Raw genomic sequence first — 16,039 nt, forward strand, 5'->3', positions numbered from 1 at the left:
CAGATATGTTTCTTCCAAGAATAAAGACTAGACTGAACAATGTGAGGATTTATCCAGGGCCACAGTGGCAAATTAAAAAAGATGCACTTAGCCTCCACCTTAACTGTTGTAGCACAGTGTCTCAATCTCAAGTTAGCTCTTCTTTACAAACCAACATGATATGTGTTTCATAATTCAATGTAATTAACTAAATAATCCGTGCCCTTGGAGAGAAGCTCTTGCCAAAGTGGTTGACTTCTTTTTTTTTTAATATTAACTCCTTCCTACTTTTAACATAGTTGTGAAATTGCAAGAGCTTACCTAAGTAACTGTGATACCTGTTGGCTGCAATATGTTGCTAGTTATAAGGATGAAGCAATGTGAAAGCTAGACAGAAGGGAATTGATCCTGAAGGGTTTTTTTTCCACATAATTCTCATTATAATTAATTACCATAAATAATACAAATGCATTTTTAGTTGTACAGTGTTAGAAAATGAGAAACTGCCAGAATATGATGTTGCTACAGAAATACTCTTGTGGAAGGTTTTATTTCTCTCAAAGGCATGTTAGTTACATCAAGAGATTTTAGTCCACTTTTGAAAAGAGCCATCTAGGGTTCACTGCTAATGGTCTTAGAGAGGAGCCTTATGTAAACCCCAAATTTAGCCCTCTCTATAAGCAGGAAGCCTGGATCATGAGCTTGGCTTCCCACTTTGGGCCCATTTCCATAAAATTCAGGGGGGGTTTAGTTCAACATACACTGTTTAAGATGCATCTAATTCAAATAGCCTTCTGTAGAGAATCTTCAGTGCATTCATCCTTCCACAAAGAGGTTCTCCATAAAAGCTCTCTCTTTCAAGCCAGATAGCTCCTGTACATGAATAACTTTCACCATAGGAACTCACTGAGGCAGCAAACCCTGATCTTAGTGTCTTTTCAGAAATAACAGGCTCTTGGAACAATATTCTCTAAGTCCCCTTCAGAAGCAATTAACTGCTTCCAGTACACCTGGAGCGTATTAAGCCTGGGAGAGGCCTTAAAGCTACAGTTCACATTTCACTTCAGTCTGGTAAGAAATCAAATAAAAGGGAGAATTTAAGAAGTCAGCTAATGCTCATTCCATATTTCTGGCAAGCAAAATATTCATAGACGGTGCTTGCTTCCTTTGGCAAGAGAAACCGTATTTCCAGCTTAGGAAGCTTCACATTGTATGAATATTTAATTTCCCTTCACTTTAGCTAGAGAAAAAGTATAGTACAACATTTTTAAAGGCTTTTCTCTGTTTCCAGCTGTGTGATCTATACATCAACATAAAGATCTATGGCATCTGCTAAGACTACCTGCTTTCAGAAATATCACTGGTGTAGCTGTGGTCACCAGCTTCTCACATATCAAGTTACTAAGTGCTAATGATATTTGATGATATAAATTTATTAAAATCACCCAATCAATGACAGCTGTGTCTCAGCACATGGATGATTTGGTGAAAAAATCATAAAATTATTTAGTAATCTCTGTAAAGTTCAGGTATATCGTCTACTGAAGTTTCTGTCTCTCAGACTATTCCAGTTCAATGGGAGACTAGTAGGGGGTGTGAATTTCCCCTTCTTTGAGGAGGTGGGAAAAATCAAACAAACAGAATGATTTTTTGTGAATTGAAAAGCAATTAAAGAACCTGAAAGCTCTGGTTTTCTTTTAAAGCTAGGATAAGGTTTTTGAAAGGTCTAGAGTCCTGGCAATCAGAGGACATGAAATGTCAGGAGTAAGCACATTTGAGTACGTGGCATTGAGCCCACAGTTTTCATATGCTGATCCTACCAATGATATCCCTGTCACATTTGATCATCCTCTAGGTAAAATCACTAAGATGTGGATGAGATAAACCTGAAATAAACTTTTTGCTTTTCTAAAACTGCAGGAATCTGAGACAGCTAGTATTCATCTAATTGAGATCTAGCAAAAAGAGTAAAATACTTATTTCTAATATTAAAGAGCCATGACTTGCATGCAAGCACAACACACTTCAGAATGAATGTTCCAGTTCCATGTCATTGGCTTTATTAGCTAATAGAGGCTATGGACAGCAGACCAACCTCTTCCTGGTGAATGGATAAGAACCTACCTGCTTTTCATTCTTGTTCCATAGCTTGCCTGGCAACAGGCAAGGAGGATTTATACCTGTTTAAGGGCTAGTATGGCTTTTTGGTGATTTAAAAGCTCCATATTAGGTTCAAATGATATTATGTGATGCAGAAAATAATGTATGATTATTTGGAGTCAATGACACTAAAGGAACAAAGCTAAATTGGGAGGAGCTGTCGATTCCCTCAAAGCAGAGAGGTCCTGGAGAGAGATCTTGACCAAATAGAAAGATAGAAAATCACTGACCATATGATACAAAGTTGAACAAGGGAAAGTCCTGGATTTTGCACCTGGGATAGGGCAACCCTGGATGTACAGACAGAATGGGGAAAAAGAACCTGGAATGCAGTGCTACAGAAAGAGACCTGGGGTTCCTGGTCTATGACAAGTTGAGTTTGAGCCAGCAGTGCCCTGTCCTGGGTGCCATCAGGCAGAGCTGGGCAAGGGAGGGGATTGTCCTGCTCTGCTCTGAGCTGGGGCAGCCTCACCTCCAGTGCTGGGGGCAGCTCTGGGTGCCACAGTATAAGATATAAAACTGTTAGGGAGCATCCAAAGCACGGCCACATGGATGGTGAAGGGCCTTGAGGGGAAGCTGTGTGAGGAGTGGTTGAGGTCACTTGGTCTGTTCAGCCTGGAGGAGATTGAGGGGAGACCTCACTGCAGTTACAGCTTCCTCATGGGGGGAAGAGAAGGGGCAGGCACTGATCTCTGCTCTGTGGTGACAGGACCAGGGGACAAGACCTGAGGGAAGGGCCTGAAGTTGTGTCAAGGGAGCTTTAGGCTGGATATCAGGAAAAAAGTATTTCACACAGAAGGTGTTTAGTCACTAGAATGTGCTCCCCAGGGCAATGGTCACAGCACCAAGCCTGACAGAGTTCAAAAAGCATTGGGACAATACTCTCAGGCACATGGTGTGACTTTTGGGGTGTACTGCACAGGGCCAGGAGGTGGACTTGATTATCCTGATGGGTCGCCTTCAACTCAGCATATTATATGCTATGATACAGATAGATATAAAATTCGGGTAGATAAACTTTCATCTGTCATTCTCTAATAGGTAATCCTGTCTGCAACACTGGCTATTCAACTTTAATGTTCTTTGAACATATTTTAAATAGGCACAATATAAATGATATTCCCTTCAATTGGCACTTCTCCTGGGACATGCATGCCTTAGAGCATTTTTAATAACTTACTGACATTATATGAATGTAATGGAAAACTGTCTATTGTTCTTCCACTGGACAAGGAACACTTTACCTTTTTAAGAGTACCACAATATTTTGTGACTCTTTCTCACAAAAAAGCCCAGCTCCAGAATGCTGAGAGCACAAAGAAAGATTAAGGTGACTGTGGCCTTTTTTTTTTTTTGTCTCTAAACAATCTGTCAGACTTGGCAAAAGCAGAGAGATATATCACAATATGCACATATGTGCCAATGAAAATATCAACTTAGCTCAAAATTTCATCCTCGTATCAGTAACTCTTCTAAGGTTGGCAAGGGATTTCTCTGTATGATTTCAGCACACTCAGGAGAAAGTAGTTTGGGAACATGGGTGAGAGGGAGGACATGGGTCTCAAGGGTAAAAGTGGGAGGTTACTTTCTGAACATGATGGGTAGCTTGAAGAGTAGCATCAGTCTTGTACTGAAATGATAACTGTTCTCTTTTTCTGGTGTTTCAGCAAGGTAAGTAGTTGAGAACTGCCATAATGCTATAATGCTATGCTGACTCTTCAACTACATCTTCTCAATAGATATTGTGTTCTAAATTTAGAAAGGATTTATTTTCCTAATTAACAAGTAAATAAAAATTGATAACAATTTCACAATTCTTCTGTTCCTGATAGATATGGTAAATAATTTTAGAGACCTACTGTAATCCTTTAGAAGTTTACCATTACAATGAAACAGGAATAGAGGCAAATACTTAGAAATAGGAATGGAAAAGAGAGTTTGTGTAGGAAAAGGAATGATATGTGGACAGCAAAAGACAAAAAAAAAAAAAAAAGATGAAAATTATTTTAGAGGGCTGAAATTCATTTCACTATGACTTTGGGAAAAATTTATATTTTTGCAGGATTCTCTATTTTACAATTGAAGGAAAGAGAGAGAGCCTACATATATGACAATTAACTTTACCAACTGTGAATGTTTGCATTTATAACTTTGGAGACAGCTTTTCCCTTTGGAAGCGTTCATCTACAGTAATCACCCAGAAAAAAGTTACAGAATATACAGAATATGTTCACCTATACCAATTATTTTCCATTTCCCATGTAATATATTTCTTTCTTTTTGCCTTTTTGTATTAGGTTTGCTGTACTCCTTCTTTCCCAGTTCCTCAAATTAGTTGTTTTCGGGGTTTTTTTGAAGGGACTTTAGAAGAGAAGAAATTAATTTAGATCTGGTCTCTGTTAAAGGGTTTCATTCAGGAAGAAGTTATTTTTTTTTAGCTTGCATTTTTTACTTATGCCAGGAAGAAAAATGATGCAGTGTTAGACTTTGGAGATTATTGCTTTCATTTTTTCTGCTTCATGTGATGCTTTGTAGCATTTTTGAAAAATCATATACAAAACAAAATTGTTTTAGCACTTATTCTGTGTAAGGGTTTTATGTCTTAAGGGTGCCTAGCAGACATTTTTTCAGTACCAATGCATTTTTCACCAGTTTTAAGCTTTAATTCTTCTGGAAGATGCTCTTCAGGTAGGTCTTCAGGCCCTGTTTCTGCAATTGGATCCACTTGGGTGAAATCATGCCAAGGCCTGTTCCCTCCCAACAACTGGCAGATGATTAATATTTTGGGTAGCTCCTCAAAGTTATTGCTCTACTGCTTTTGCATACATTCCAGGTGCTGTGTATAAAATGTTGACATACATTTCTGTATATCACAACCAAACAACAGTTAAACATCAGATTTAACAAATTCATCTTTTTGATTCTTACATGTTGATAAACTTGAATTATACTTACCATGTAATTCCTTGCATGAAAAAGATCTACAAAGAGGTTGTTTTAATTCTCAGTTGCTCTAATTCTATCTTGGGGAATGCTCTCCAAAGACCTGAGAGACTGAAGGGTTCCTACCTCAGATGTAGGATTTGAGTGTGGGTTTTGTGCAGCTCAGTTCTCTAGCTGGGTTTACTGCATTATTTACACTTGCTAACTTACTACTGCTGGCTCTCTGCTGTGGTCATGGGCATTAACCTGTGTTAAACACTTGAACCTGAAGGGAGTTCACATCTGAGAACCTCAGCAGGGAAAGGAGGCAATCAGTGTTCAGCCAGGAGACAGGTGGTTTCCTTGCTTGGTACCGCGGATAGACACTCTTATGAATTTCCTACTTTGTGTCATTTTCCTGCTTTCAGTGGATATTATTCTCACAAGCCCGTTTCTTCAGGAGCTTCCAGACAGTTGAAGCCCACATGCCTGTCACAGGGTTACAGATTCCACACAGCAGCAGTGTAATTAGGCTCAACATTGCAACAATTTACTTTGAAGTCCATTAGGTGGATACAGCCTTGTAAATTTATCTCTGAAGACTGGAGAATGGCATATAAGGATAATTATCACGAATGGTGGAAAAAACAGCCTGAAAAAATAATGTCAGGAAAATTAGGAGGTCTCAAAATAAAGGAAGTGACCTTGTAGTGTATAAATAATGACAAACATCGGAACAAAGGTTGTGCTTTTATTTTGAGAAATGAGACAAAGGACCTGACAATACTCACAGATAAATAGAAGCATAACATCCACAGGGGCCCCAACTGTCAGAGGTCATTCTGGAGTCACATTTTACAAGTCACAGGCTTCAAGCCTTCTTTGGTAATATTTCAGCAAATAAAACAAAACTGAACTTCCAAGATTTCTCACTAACCGTAGCAGCTATTCATCATTCTAAATCTCTACTGGCACTTTCAGAGCTTTTCTGTCACAGTCACTGGAGTGGCAGGAAATTCCTGTATGGAGCTTGTCTTTTCACCCAGCAGTTCCAATTACTTCGGTCCTTGACTGTCGCTTTGACAGCATCACTTCTGAGCCATCCAGCAGTGTGATAAAAATTAGGAAACAACAAAAACAACACGTGGCTCTTGAATAGGGTATTTCTTAAAAAGTGTTTGAATATGTGTGAGTTAATTACCATGCTCCATGGTCATAAACCAGAGTGGATTTCAGCATTTGTATTTCTTTTATCTGTGGTCACGTGTTTCTTCTTCAAGACCTGTCACAATAACTGATACAATTTCTCCATGTCTTCCTTGTGAGGCAGAGCTGGGATTTTTAAATGTTATTGGAATTATCCTATATATTAATGAGAATAAATGAATTTTTAAAAATAAACAAGTATGGTCAGAAATTCCTTGATAATTCATCAACACTCCTATATTTTAAATGTGAACTACTTCAGGGACATGTATAAAATTATTTTTAAAGTATTAAAAAATCTGAAATAGAAAATAGTCTAATTTTCATCAGAAACTACTGTTGCTGCTTCTCCACACATGTGCCATTAATTAATAGCTTGCATTTTGAGTATAGTCATAGCCTTGCTATTTGAGACAATTCAGCGGAAACAGTTTTTACAATAATAAATTTTATTAATGCACTTGTGTCCATTGGGCTTGTAAAGACCTATTTCTAGCAGACTCTGAATAAAACAATGACAGTCCTGCTGAATTCTGTGAAGCCTTAAGACTGAGCTTCCCTTTGTTAAAAATCAAAATGTGTCAGAAATCTACTGACTCAGAATAAAATTGCAGGTTACAATTTCACCCTTGGGCTTAATCAAACATGTGGTGTAATATCAAATTTATTGTGTACTTTTGCTTTGAGCTTTGCTGACATTTCAATGCCATCAGCAGTAGAAATGTCGAAAAATGTGATTGTCTTTTTCTGCATTTGGATATGGTGCCACGGTTCACCTTGGTTTTAACAAGTTTCATGATATTGTCCATTTTTAAGCTGATAGAGGCCATTTTAAAGATCATATTTGTGTATATAAAGAATTTCATATCACACTATGGTTGTTATCATGAACCACTAAAATACTACACATTTTGCTATAAGGTTGATTTTAAAATCCACAGTCCTTGATTACCATATTTATGAATGCAAAGATTATGTGATGGAGCATGATAAATGTATAAATAATATACTGGATACTTTTCTTCCTTTCAGATATTTAATTGCTACATTTTAGACCCCAAAGCACAATTTTTTATCTTAATCAAAAAAAGAAATAAACCTGTAAAAAATGTATACATTCAGTATCATGCTGCAGACACATTTTTTTTAAGCAGATAAAAAGTTTTCAAGTGGCTAGGACATGTGCATTATGCCCATGCATCTGTGTAATGTATATATATGTTGTTTTAGTGTGTGTATATAAAAATAAAGCAGAGGTTTGAAATCTTATTTTCTTTCTCTATTTATTTTGTGAAAAATCCTGGTCTTCTATATCTGAAACTAGTGTTGTATTTTCTGCTATTGTCTAAATTTATTCAGGCATCTCAATTTTGTGAAGAAATCTTAATAGTGAATGACATCATTCATTCTTGATGAATAAATAAAAAAGTAATTCTTACTAAACAACATCCTTTCTTCAAGTACCTCACATAAACTGGAAGTTTATTTTTGCACTCACTGGTGACGTGGGCATTATTACTGTATTTTAAAAACAGAAGAGGTGAGGTGTAGTGCAATACCCCCAGATGTAGGTATCTAACTGCACATCTGTGTTGAAAGCCCTCCCAATGCACACACACATATGGAGGCAGTGGCAACAGCAGCTCTCCTATGGACAGCAAACCTTGCTGCCACTGGAACAAGAGACACAGGGTGCCAGCTCCTTATGTTGGTGGTGTCTCTCAGGACCCTTTGTCATGAAACCTATCCTGGCAATCCCTCCTGTGGCATCTAATCAAGGTGGTGCTTATAACTCCCTAACAGAAGTTTCCACCAGCTAAGATACTGAGATGCCTGTTTTCACATAGGCTTGTCTCTATACTGTTCACCCAGTGGACAACCCATTGCTGCAATATTGCAACTGGAAAATGTCTTCAAGCACAGTGTCTGTGAAGAACTGACACAAAATTTGCTTAAGCATGCACCGGATCTTATGCCATAACTGAGAAAATACAGCTCTCCTGAAAGCCAATGCTAAAACTTCAGAGCTGTATTTTCTTCATGTTTTGTTCCTGATGCTCTTAAGGAAATAAAATCCTTTATTTTCTTTCTGTAACTATGAAGTCCATATGAAATGCTACTTATTCAGCTTCGTGTGAATATCAGTGATTACCTTCTAACATAAGTGCAATTCAAAAGATTGTTATACTCTGATTAGGTCTTGTTATTATTGTTTGTTTCTAGGATCCTGTTTTTCTGTAGATCCTCATCTGCTGCCTACAGAGAATGCTGCATAGAACACGAAACAGAAATGAGCTTTAAGTGACATTTACACCTCCTAATCTGAGCTATTTGCAATTATTTTATAACCTTACAGGAGAAGCATTAACAGCTGATTGAGACTGCAAGTGATGCAGATAACAGCCACAAGGATGAGTCACAGAGAGCCCACGTTGCAGATCTGGCTGGGATTCTTCTAATTGTAAGCCAAATGTTGAACAAGCTCCATGACTGGCTAAATTGTAAACTTCTCTTTGTCAGTCCTCCTAAATACAGTGACACTGTAGCAGTGAACATTGAATGTTATTGCATCAGTCTGTGTCCAAATTCTGGCTTACCTATAGGGTGAGTGAAATTTAGCACTCTGTCAGGTACTAACTGTACTGTAGCACCCCTTAGTTTTATTTAACCTTTTGAATAAAAGTCAATGGCCATCTCTGACCCATGTAACATGAGTTTTGTCAGTGTAATCCAAATTTCCTCTTTATAGTCAGGGTTGCCTGATGTATTTGGTTTAATATTTTGGGCTTTTTCACACAGTGTAATCTGTGGAGGTGAGAGGCTGCTTACAGATTCTTCTGGACTGGAGGATCATCTTGACATCTGGACTGCTGGTTGGCTGTGCTTATGAAAGGCCCAATACAACAGCTGCAGCCCTAAGATGCTGTTCTTTCTATCTCTTCTCTACTGTGTGCAACCCACCATGTCAGCAAGCAGCTCTGTACAGGGCCTCTGCCTCTCACTGCTCTTCATCACCACAGTGACCTGACTGCCCCAGGATCCTGTGGCAAGACAATACAGATCAGGGGAAGGTGTCAAAACCAGGGAGAGCTCTGGGAAAGCACTGAATGTGTTGTCATGTGAGGCAATGTCCAAGTGGTTGCTCTGGGAGCAATCATCTGTTCATCCCTGGGCCAGAGAGTTGAAAATTGATGCTGACAATGGTCCTCAGCTCAGCAACATGCATGGGACATTGTCCCACTGCCACTGGCTGGAGCTGATGTGAAGGTCACTTGCACTGAGTCATACTAGTTTTTGGCTACTGCCACTCTCTATCTTTGACATGGCCAAGAACAATTTTAAATTCCAGTATGCTATCCTAATAGCCTTATCCCATGATCTCCCACTACTGCCTTACTATGAGCATGCTCTTTACTAGATATATCAGGAATTCATTCAGTCTCCCTTTATATTAAAATACAAGGTGTTAATATAAATGTTATTGCAAGTAGAAATAACAGGCTTTAACTGTTCAGTCTTGTTTTGCAATCAACACAGAAATCTTAGAATGACAGTGTCCATAATGTACCTTATTTCAAAATCACTGATAGAAAAACAAAGCAAAAAAAACCATTAATCTTGAAAAAAGTGAATTAGAGAATGAAGAAACTTCTGAAAAGGAATAAACTGGAAATAATATGAATTAAAGACAAACTTGCAAAACATATAGAAATAATTTTTTTACACATATAAAGAACAAGAAGCTCGCAAGAAATAAATAAGAGTTTGTAGAGACATTAGATAATCAGAATAAAAAATATAGTGAAAAAATATAGGGAAAGTACAGATGACACTAGTTTTAGTATCTGTGTTAACTGTGAAGAAACTTGATACCATGTCTGAAGCCCTTAAAAAACAGGTTCTAACATTAAAGTGCCTGTTCCAACAAAAGAGTTAATGGAACAAAATTGCAAAGTTAAAAATAAAAGATAATTTAGAATTTCTGAAATCAAGAATTTTAGAGTAATTTAGGTATGATGATACCAGATTCTTTACTACAGTGTGCAACCTTTTTTTAAAAAAAAAACTGCTTTGCCACCCAAGAAATAGAATTTACATATATGCCCTTTTTAGAATGCCCCTGTAAAGCAGATATGTTGCCACGAGTAGCAGGGAAATGATATAGATGGATAATTGCTGAAAGTTGGAGAAAAAATAAGTTTATACAGTCCACTTTCTCAATTGAGGGACGGTACTAGCAGAGAACTGTAAATGTGTGCTAGACTTGATCAGGAACTTTAGTGATAGAACAAGGAATGATGAGCAAATAAAAGAATCACAAAGTAAACAGAGCTGGAAGATACACAGAAGGATTTTTGAGTCCAACTCTCAGCCCAGCACAAGAGCCCTAGAGCCACACCAAGTGCCTAAGAGTATTGCCCAAATATATCCTGAACTCCATCAGGCTTGGTGCTGTGACCATTTCCTTGGGTAAGTGCCCAAACGCCCTCTGTGTGGAGAAACTTTTTCTAATACTCAGCCTAAATCTCCACTGACAAAACTTCAGACCATTTCCTGAGGTTCTGCCACTGGTTACTACAGAGATGAGTGTCTGTCCTTCCTCTTCCCCTCATGAGGAAGTTGCACTGCAATGAGGTCTCTCCTCAATCTCCTCCAGGCTGAACAGACCAAGTGACCTCAGCCACTCCTCACACAGCTTCCCCTCAAGGCCCTTCACCATCTTCATTGCCCTTTGACATTCTCTCATAGCTTTACATCTTGCTTATACTGTGGTGCCCCAAAGTACACAAAACACTCAATGTGAGGCTGCAGCAGTGCAGAGCAGAGCAGGACAATCCCCTCCCTTGCCTGGCTGTGATGCTGTGCCTGATGCACCCAGGACAGGGCTGGCCCTTCTGGCTGCCAGGGCACTGCTGGCTCACATTCAACTGGCCATAGACCAGGACCCTTTCCACAGCACTGCTTTCCAGCATCTCATTCCCCAGACTGTACCTACATCCAGGGTTGCCCTATCCCAGGTGCAGAATCTGTCACTTTTCCTTGTTGAAATTCATATGGTTGGTAGTTCCCCAGTCCTTTAATTTAGTTTAGATATTAGGAAGAAATTCTTTGCTGTGTTGGTGGTGAGACACTGGAAGAGGCTGCCCAGGGAGGGCAGTGTGTGCCCCAGCCCTGGCAGTGTTCAAAGCCAGGTTGGATAAAGCCTTGAGTAACCTGGGCCAGTGGGAGGTGTCCTGTGCATAGCAGTGAAGGTTGGGAATACATGATCTTTAAGGTCCATTCCAACCTCTAAACATTCTATGATTCTATGAAACATAATTGTTTTTGCAGAGGCATCTCCTCCAGGCTAATATTAGAGAAAAGGTAATGAGGTGCTTTCATCCTGATACAGGATGAGTGGTCTATTACGTTCTCTCCTTATTTTATATATTTTATTTCCTTACATATTCCTATAAATAGGATTAATAAGTGCTTATTCTGCTTCATTATGTATTTGGTAAAGTTTTATTTCTAGAAAAGTTTATTTAATTTATTAAGATATGCAAATGCACCTCAAGTTTCATGCTATGGATAAAGAACAGGACATTGTTATTGTAGACAAAAGAATATTTGTTTTGGTTTTGAGGTATTTGCTGTAATATTGCTACTAATAATCAGTTTCTTTTGGTACTAAGATCTGGCTTAAGACTGCTTATATTTGATGAGTCGGGTTTTTCCGAAGTGTTTCTTTGTTTTAAGGAGTCCATTAGTCCCACAAATTAGAATTCAATAACAAAGTAGGACATGATATATGAGCTATGCCTATACAGACAGGATGATCACCCTCTGTTTTGCTTCAGGGTCCAATTTGTCTGGTTAACATCTCTGCATACCCATTAAGATCCAACCTCAGCTAAAAGTGCTTTTGACAGAGAAGCCCAGGTGGGAATGAGAACTTTGTGCAAGGCTCAACACCTCATCTGCCATAAAGACATGGAAGCATTCTGCACAAGTGCCCTCTGGCTGAGGGGCCACAGGGCATTTCCCACTGTGAATCAGAAAGAGAAGGCTTCCCTGAGAGCCCTTCCTTCTGCCCTGATGTGTTTTCTCAGCAGTGACAGAGCAAGGACCTTAAAGTCAGCAGACACCACCAAGTAGTTTCTCACGCACAGCTTGCCAGCAGCACCCTGACTTCCACAGTTGAAATGTTTCCTAGAACATTTACTATTTCACATGGCATGTAAATGAATTAATCCTCAGAGCATTCCTATGCAGTACATAAATGTTGCTTTTAAATAAAAAGCCCAACCAGCCAACCCATCAGAAGAGAGGAGGTCTTGAATCAGGGCTCAGAATTCAGGCAGTCTTTTCATTCCTGCTATTGCATAGAGGTCATCTTGCTCTTTGATGTAGTCTAGAAAATGTAATGAGCTATTAATGTCTGGATACATTGCCCCATTAAATTAGAAACATTTACAAGCCCAGCACTGCACATAAAACATAGATAGCACTTCTTATGATAAAACTACAACCAGACTTCATTTCTTCATTTTGGACAGTGTGACCTGTGGTTTCTCTTTTCTATCTGGCTTGTGGTTTACTGCATTATGTAATTTTACATCCACTTAAAGGCCAACCAAAGTAAAATACTTTGTTGGAAGTGAGATGTAAACAAATGTTTGATCTTGCCCTGCTATTTTTCTTAGGCCTTCTGCAAAGCTGCTTTACAACATGCCAGTATTCATTAAAAGAAATATATTTTAGAATCCATACTGTATTGCTCATAAATATTTCAAGGTACCTGCAAACCTAGGCTAAGAACTATCTTGTCTTAGAAAACTAAAAAGACAGCTATTGTACACTCACTTAGTTCTTTACACTATAATCACATTCAGGAGTAACTAAGTGGACACATGAATATTTCTTTACAATGCCAGATTTAACCACTGCTTATGCCTGCTAGCTTGAAAGTAATCAACTAAACAAAGAAAAGAAGGCATTCTCACAAACCTTGTTGTTCTATATCTAAAATCTAAAGCCCACATATGAATTATTGAATACTTTGTTATAAGAACATAAGTATTTTTCCTCCATATTTTTACTTAAAACAGATACTGTAGATACAGATGTACTCTTTTGCATTTACATAAAGCTGGTGTTATTAAGAATACCCACATGAGAGAAGGTTTCAAAGATGATCCTTGTAAGAAGGTGAATCAGATAGCATATATTGTAATATATAGTACTTTTGCTGTAGCTGAATGACACGTTTAGAAAAGCTGATACTTTGATGAGAAGATCAACTGCACAGAATTCTCCCAGAATCTTCTCCAGAGTCTCAATGCAAACTAACATAAGGACACATCATATGTGTCAAGAGAAATAAACACACATTAAACCAGACATTCATTTTCCTCAAACTACGCTCTGAAATCATATGCAACAAAATACTGTGAAAAGATAGGAGTGCCAATTTTACAGCAACAGTCACATTTCAGATAAAGAAAAGCTTTTATATGAAGTTGTATCCACAGTCCCCAGCATAAAATATTAATAGTTCCAGCTATACTGCTTTATAACTGAGAAGGAAATGTTCCTAGGAGAGAATAATTCAATTTAAAACATCCTGCTGTTCAACAAGTATTTAGTATTTGTAATTAAAAATGTGTATCTCTTGGCTAATAGGTAGGAACATTGGTGAAATATGTTTGATGATTGTATTCAGGTGTGTGATCAGAGCTTAGCATAAAGTGCCTCATATAAAATTGCAAAGGACTGTTGCTGAGCTCATATACTGAGAAATAAATTATCTTATTTTTAATAACTTGATTGACCTAAAATGCTCTTCCTGTTTTTTGTGCAAGAACTCTAGTGAAATGCTGTATTTGCTTGTTCTCTTTTTAAAAATAGTCTGGGAGGAACTGAACGGCATTGTCCTTCCCCTCGCCATATGCTGGAGGTCAGGGATTTTTGTTCCTCCCAGGGCACCTTTGCTTTACTCTGCCTCACCTCCTTGCAACGTCCAGAAGAGGTGGCAAGCTGCTTTTGACAGCGTGAACCTTGCTACGCTCCGTGTGAAAAGGGAGCTGGTTGTGGTCAGATGTGGGCAGCAAGTTGTCATTTAGAAAAGAGCTCCCAACTAATGGATAAAGTATTTTTAAGCATGCTGGAATGGTTCCACAGCCAAGCTGTTATAAATGAATAGGCCTTTTGTTGTGAGCCTTGATCTCTTCCCTCCTTCCTCCCTTCCTCCCTCCCCCCACCTCTTTGTCAGGATGAGTCAATATCCTTCTAATTGGGTGTCCTTTCTGAACTTTTTCCCCAGATTTTAGGCATTAGGAAAGTTCAAATCCTTAAATACATAGCCCAGGTGCCCAGAAACCATTTTTTTCTTTAACTGATTTATTGCTTCAAGAGGTATTCATTTCAGAAGGCTCAACAGTATTGTTATGGAGTTTTTGCTGCACACAGAAAATGTAAAAGGAACTCAGTTGTACTTCACTGAAATGGCATTATCATCCCAAGAATGAACAAGCTGATTTGTTATGTCTTTAACAAGAACCCCATCAACTTCTAAATCATGTTGTGGGATTGTTCTGAAACCGTGGCCCAGTATGCTTTCAGAGATAACTACCCTGCTATCTTGGTGGTAGCTCTGATTTTGTCATCACATCCTTTCTGACTGCCTGAGGAAAGCCAAAGTGGGTGAAACCTTCTCTGTCAATAATACTACAGGTGAGAATGCCAAACTGGAACGCTGATAGTCAGGCAAGACTAAAAATCTGGTAATGGTGCCTCCTAATGGAGACCCTGACATGGTCCTAGAGAATATTATTTACAGGTGTGTTCACTGATTTTTTGCCTTGAGAATCTTAACAAATTATAACTGCTTGGAAATAACTGGTACCTGGAATCCCAGGATCTCAGGCAAATTTAACTTCCCTGGGAAGGAAATACTGCCATTCTTATTTCATAGGTAATTAAAGGAGACATGCAAAGATTAAGTGTTTTGCTTATAGATACCACAAAAGTTTGCGGTAGATTTTAGAAAAGTTGAGGTTTCCTGTGTTTAAAAAAAAAAAAAAAAAAAAAAAAGGCAGAAGAAACTATTTTTAAAGAAATGCAGCTGGGACTTCAAATTTTTATAATAAAAGTACTCATGTATTTTACTGTGCAGTCATAGTCCATTCTTATTCTTGCCAGGATGCTATTTAAAAAAACACTGTTAAGTATGTTCACCAATTCTGATTTCTTCCCTGTTGTCTCCGTGAATCATTTGTGGATATGAAGTGAGAACATCAGAAAGCTGAAAACTGTTGGAGTAAATGAGGCATTCTATTCTTTTTTTCTGTAATGGTCAATGTAAAGGACAAATGTTATATTTATTTTCTGACTAATGCTCAAGTGCCAGCTTGTCAGTGGAGCAAAGTTACCTGTTTCCTGCTTAGAGACATTCTCCAAGCGTGCCCACCCAACTCTTCTTCACTTTCCTTCTTCATTTCCATTAAATTAAGAGAATTGAATTTTATATAGCTTTGGATTGATGCATATGAGTTTAGAGGAAGAGGGAGAATGATCTGAAATGTCATCTGATTAGTTTACCCAGTTCTGGAAATAATCAGACTGCAAACTAGTGTTCTTGGGTTTAGCAATTCAGCTGCAGAAGACATTACCTCCTTTTAACCTGGGTACCAGTATTGCCTTCTTTGTAAAAACCCCCACATTAACCAAACATGGCTGTTTTGTATAAAGCAGGCTACTGTATGGGAATGATTTGAGTATTCACTGTCTA

Source organism: Oenanthe melanoleuca, chromosome 1A (genome assembly GCF_029582105.1).
Source record: "Oenanthe melanoleuca isolate GR-GAL-2019-014 chromosome 1A, OMel1.0, whole genome shotgun sequence".
In the NCBI taxonomy this organism is placed as follows: domain Eukaryota; kingdom Metazoa; phylum Chordata; class Aves; order Passeriformes; family Muscicapidae; genus Oenanthe; species Oenanthe melanoleuca.